Below are 6,551 nucleotides of genomic sequence, written 5' to 3'. Positions count from 1 at the left end.
CTTAGTGTGGGGACAAGCATGAGTAGGTAAGTACCAGGGTGGTGACCTACAACATTTTGGTCTCTTCAGAAGACAAGTGATTTGTACATGACTATAACCTACTTTTTAAATAAAAAAACCTCGGTTGCACATGGGAATTCCAGCCACCACCTACCCATATCCCTCCCTGTTCTCCCTAGGCAACATGGCACCCAAAGGTGAAGGATATAGGCTCACTCCATCCCCAAATCTATTGATGCAACTTGGCACTATAGGTCAACTACTTTTTGAACGTGTGGCTGGAGCACGTCTGTTATCACTTCTCTCCACATGTCTTTGGAGGAAGGGTCATTCATATGGAATCCTGGTAATTAACAATGTGGGTAACTCTATATCACCACAAACCTTAATGATTAGAAAGAACTGCCTGCTGAGGTGCGTGCGGTCAGAAGGAGGTGCAGTTCAGACCATTTCCAAATCCCACATCAAATGCACCAAATTGTGGTTGGGAGCTCTGCAGAGCTTACCTACTGGATTCCTCTCATATTTTTCTATTATATGTGTGAGGGTTTTAAAGACTGCCTTAAATAAAGTGTCAGCAAAGGTAGGCAACCCCTTATGACGTAGAGCATGGATGTTTTCAACCATTTAAAGACGTTGATTGAGCCCAACTCACAGTATTGTGTAGCCTGCATCTACACACTAAAACCAAGACCTCAACCAGCAGTCAGCATTCCATACGGAAAAGGAAGGAATTAGATTCAGTTCAGTTCAGTCGCTCAGTCATGTCCAACTCTTTGTGACCTCATGGACTGCAGCATGCCAGGCTTTCCTGTCCATCACCAACTCCCGGAGCTTGCTCAAACTCATGTCCATCGAATCAGTGATGCCATCCAACCATCTCATCCTCTGTCGTCCCCTTCTCCTCTGGCATTCAATCTTTCCCAGCATCAGGGTCTTTTCAAATGTCAGTTCTTCACATCAGGTGGCCATAAGTATTGGAGTTTCAGCTTCAGCATCAGTCCTTCCAATGAATATTCAGGTCTGATTTCCTTTAGGATTGGCTGGTTTGATCTCCTTGCAGTCCAAGAGACTCTCAAGAGTCTTCTCCAACACACAATAGTATTTCTATTATTTTAATTGTATTTTAGAACTTCTGAAAATGTTACTCCAAAATCACCCTTTATCAAGAAAATTCTAGCTGATGACACACATCCTATTCCTGAAAACAGAGCTCTTCTCCAAGCTATCCTCAAGGGAATCTATTCTTAATTCTGCATAGAATACACAAGCAGTATCTATTCAGGCAAACAGATGGAGAAACAGTAGAAACAGTGACAGGCTTTATTTTCTTGGGCTCCAAAATCACTGCAAATGGTGACTACAGCCATGAAATTAAAAGACACTTACTCTTTGGGAAAAAAAGCTGTGATGAATCTATAACCTATAGCATATTAAAAAGCAGAGACATTACTTTGCCAACAAAGGTCATCTAATCAAAGCTATGGTTTTTCCAGTAGTCATGTATGGATGTGAAAGTTGGACTTGAGAGTCCCTTGGACTGCAAGGAGATCCAACAAGTCCATCCTAAAGGAAATCAGTCCTGAATATTCATTGGAAAGACTGATGCTGAAGCTGAAGCTCCAATACTTTGGCTACCTTATGCAAAGAACTGACTCACTGGAAAAGACCATGATGCTGGGAAAGATTGAAGGCAGGAGGAGAAGGGAACAACATAGAATGAAATGGTTGGATGGCATCACTGATTCGATGGACTTGAGTTTGAGCAAGCTCTGGGAGATGGTGATGGACAGGGAAGCCTGGTGTGCTGCAGTCTATGGGGTCACAAAGAGTTGGACACAACTGAGCAACTGAACTGAACTGATCTACTCAGGCCTCTCTGCCTGAATATAGAAGGGAAGCATCACTAAGTGCTAGCTGTTGCACATATGTAAGCCACAATACTCAAAGGGGTAAAGAGTATTCTTCATTCAACAAGTACATAATGTCTAGATACTGATCAATGAATAAATATAATAGCAGTTAGAATTCTGTAAATGTCTTCTATCAGGCAATGCTCTATGCAGTTCTTGCTTGTTATCTAATTTAACTGTAAAATAATCCCATGAGAAAGATTTTGTAGACTTGGAGGCTAACCACCCAGAAAGTCCAAATAATTTGTGTGAGGTCACGTATCTAGTAATTGGTGGAGCTGAGATTCAGACCTAGGGAGTTATCACCTGTGTTGGTACTCTTAATCCTGATACAACCCGTGATCCAGGAAGACTAGCCCTACCCTTGCTCTCATGATGCTTACTATCTTCACAGGGAAGATAGATATTAAACCAGTAATTGCAAGTCTGATGAGTTTTACAAAAGGTTGCTGTGAAAGCAAATCAGTAGGGAACTGAAGACTTCCTGAAGAAGTCATAAATTTAAGTTGCAGTTGAGGACTCCAGGGTTAGAGTTTCCATAGTGAGGCCGGAGCATGACACTGGAGCCTGATTAGGGGAAGCCTGGGTGAGCTATGGTAATGAAGGTGAATTTTGTTTGAAAAGTAAAGAAAGGCTGTTAAACTCAGGGAGAGAGTGACCCAATCCAACTAAAACAATAGCAGGGCTGGGGCTTGGAGCTGGGTGGTTTGGAGGTGGTAAGGGAGGCCTCAGCGGGAGACTGTTGCAGTAGGGGTGGTGATGGCTGGGCCAGAGTGTTGGCCATGGGGATGGGACACATGGTCATGAGATGTGATCATTGGAACTTGATTTAACTTGAGGAGCAAGAGAAAGGAGTTTGGATTCTAAGATATAAAACATAAACAGAAGAGCTAAATACAGACTCGTTGACTTGATAAAGTATCCTCAGGTATACAAATCATACTGTAGAGTCCCTCCTTCAGATTTTATCAGCCACACTATGAACCTGGCAGCCTACAAAGAGGTTGATATGCATTTTATCATTAATCTTCATAGCAACCCTGTGACGTTAGCACTGCTATGATTCCCATTTTACAGATGAGGTAGGTGAGGCTTAGGAGGATTAAGCAGAGGGCCCAAGGTCATAAGAAAAGTGGTAGGAACAGCACTAAAGCTCTAGTTTTTATCTGATTCCACAAACCACAGTCTTCATGTCTCTATTTCCTGAAGCTATCTGATAAGACTCACCTGGGATATTTGTTGAATGAACGTGTAGCTGGGCTTCACCCCTGGATGGCTGACTGAGTGAGTCTGGGGCCTAGGATCTGCGTGTTCACAGGCCTGTCACCAGGCCCCTCTGGGTGGCACTGACCCACGCTGATCAGGAAGCAGAAGGCAGGGGCAGGAGGTCAGCACGGTCACTTTCTAATGGGTCCTGGCTCAGTCATTTTGCTCTCCTCTTAGCGGTATTTCTCATTTGCCTTCTCCTTTACCTTCACTCTGCTTAGTGCTGTTCACTGAATTCATCACAACTTGGAATTTTATTGGATTATGTATTGCTTGGTTGTCCAGAAGCCCCTCTAGAACATAAATCCCAAGAGGCCAGGGCCTAGCTGGCTCCTGAAACGTGCCAAGACTGACCCTGTCTTGCATGCTGTCCTCTCACTCTGGACCATGAGAGCCCTCGGCTGGTCCCCCTCCTTCCTTCCGTTCACCCGCCCCTGGCCAGGCTCCATCCTGAGCCTGTGTGATCTCTGTGAGACTCCCGTCAATCCTTCGCTCTTAGTCCTTAGAACAAGGCAAGCTGTGCTTTGGCCCTGACCTCCCCTTCCTTCCTCCCTCGGTCCCTTGGCTTCAGCCAGACACACTGGCTCCCAGTCACCCCAAGTGATGTCTTTGAGTTACCCCAGGTAGTCTGAGCCATCGAGGGTCACATGTGAAGCTCCAAAAAAGACCTTCCTGGAGGTGCCAGTGCTGCCCTCCAGCTGTGCCCTGTGGAGGCAGCAAGGCCGGCAGTCATGCTCTCAGGGGGACACTCCTCTGCCCATTTCCTTTCTGGACGACTGCTGAGCCCTTTAGGAGAGGGCTGCTTGCTCAATGGCTTGCAGGGAGGGTATGCTGCTGATGAGGGATGGAAGGTTCGAGAAGGTGTCCTGAGCAGGAGGTCAGGAGGGCTGCTGGCTGTTCTGGTGGGGAGCCATGGGCGGGTGGGCAAGGGGAGGTGGGGGGAATGCAGGGAGGCCTCCTGCATGCACAGAGCTCGGCCATGGCTGCTCCCTGGGTGGCCCCGCCTGTTGTGCTCTGTGGAGTTAAAAGAAAACTGCAGGGTGGAGGGAACTTGCTTCTCAGGGCCTCGACCACGGCTTACACCACACATGGCTAAAGTACACAGACGATTAGCAATCAAGGGAAGGACCTCCCTGTGAGAGAAAATGACACAGGGGTTACTTCCCTGTAAACAGCTCCAGAAAAAGCACCAGTTCCTTTTACTGGCTCTTTACTTCCTTTGAGAAGCTGCAAATGTACCCACCGAGTGCTTCAGCTCTCAGCTCTCCAATGGAGAGGAGGGACGCACACACAGACACACATACTCACTCGCAAACCTATACAACCTCCCAAATAGAAGAAAACCCCGAAGACCATCAGGGCTTCTCAGCAGCCTGTGCCCTGAGATTGGATCCCCTGATTCACACAACCAGTGGTGCCTGAAACAAAACATGTGTTTGCCTCCGGGTGATGCACGCAGTCCTGGCGGCTGGCGTGGTGGCGTTCTTTGAAGGTGTGTTGTCACAGTAACTCCATTTCACAAGTTACTTGTAAGCAAACAACATAGAGTATTTGCATGTTGCCTTTGTAATTTACTCCAAATTTAAGTCACATTGATAATGTCAGGCCCTCTTGAGAAAAGGTGGGTCAGAGACTTCGGGGTTTTCATGCTTACTTTATGAACCCCAGATCCTACTCACATCTGGGAAGCCAGAGACTTTTGGGGTCTTTGCAAAGGAGTGATTACAAGTTTCCCTCTACCTGGGAGGCCTGAAAACAACATGATTTGGGAATAAAGAGTTCTGGTTGTGGTAATGGCTACTAACTTGTGTGTGAAAGGAGGCCCTACACTGGCCAAAGCAGCAAAGGAAATTTCTGGGCTTCTGCAGCTGGAAGTTCAGATTAGCTCAGGCACTCCAGTGAGCTGAATGAAAGTGAACATGCATTGAGCGCTGAACAGAGGATGCTCACGCCCAGGCATCTAACCTCCACCCACACAATGGCCCAGGCTCTCTCCTCATCTCATTTTCTGAGGGACAGGTTGAGAAGCAAGATCCACAGCTGGAAAGCGGCAGGCCCATGGCACAGATGGGACCATGAGGGTGTAAACAGCTGAGTCCCTCAGCACTGCTCAGTCTTGCCTGCAGTGTCCCAGGTCCATTCTTTCCACTTCTTGGATCTGTTACCCTCTGAATTTGTCTCATTCTCCCCTCCCGGGCACAGGCTTCCTCCCTGCCTGGAGAAGCCCTCACTGGACAGCTTCCTTACCTAGGGTCTCCAGGACAGGGCAGTTTCTCCCAGTAGCTCTATAGAGAAGGAACTGGTCTAGACAGGAAATGTATCTGATTGACAAGGGTGCCAGGCACGGTGACAAACTGAGATTCCAACAACAGCCATGGCTACTTCAGGGATATAGCCCAGGGTCGCCAGATCTTCCAGTTTTTAAGAAAAGCCTGATATCTGGATTTTTCATATAAAAATTTCTGCTTTTTAAAATGCCATGTAGGCATTCAGTGTTCAACCTATGCTCTCTAAGAATAGTCCTGGAGAACCAGCCTTAGCTGCTCACTCATTCTTGAAGCAGTTACTTTGATCAGTCCAGGGCCTGGGGCTCTCCAGCCTTCTGGGACCTGTGTTCACTGCCTGGTGGAGGAGGGGCCATGATGGACAGACTGCCTCCCTCCCCTCCGACCACCCTGCAGGAAGATGGAGTTCCGAAGGAGAAGTGATTGAATAAACTTTAGAACTTCCTTAGAACTACTTGTAAGAGTCCATAGTCCCACAAAACAAATTGTGAAGAAAAAAAATTAAAGTTGGTTATTTTTTTTGGAATAGCTTCAAAGCAGAAATGAATATACCAGTCTAAGAGAAGGCTGATGTAAGCAGTAGTGACATTTCTGCAGCTTCTAATGAATATCCTTTGGTCAGAAATTAGGGGACCATCTGAGATTGAGTTGGAGGCTCAGTTTCTATTTCCTATTCAAATTTTGGTCTGTCTGATGAAATAAATACAAAGGAACCAGATGTGGTCCCTTTGTAACATTTGCTGATTTTACCAGAGGATTTGTCTGCAAGGTTGTTCCACCTGGGGCAGGGTCTGGATTATCATTAGCAACTTTGGGGACCTTCCTAACTTGGGTTAAAACTGCCTAGGCCATCTGAAGAAGAAAAAAATAGTGTGTTTACACATGGCAGACTTCAAATACATTATTGAAAAATTCTGCAGGCATGAATCTGAATATTCCTTGATGTGTAAGTGTGTGCTCATTTCAGTTCACTCACTCAGTTGTGTCCGACTCTTTGCGACCCCAAGGACTGCAGCACGCCAGGCTTCCCTGTCCATCACCAACTCCTGGAGCTTACCTAAACTCATGTCCATAGAGTCAGTGATGC

This window comes from Budorcas taxicolor, chromosome 8 (assembly GCF_023091745.1).
Source record: "Budorcas taxicolor isolate Tak-1 chromosome 8, Takin1.1, whole genome shotgun sequence".
Lineage (NCBI taxonomy): Eukaryota > Metazoa > Chordata > Mammalia > Artiodactyla > Bovidae > Budorcas > Budorcas taxicolor.
Note: the sequence above shows the minus strand (reverse complement) of the source record.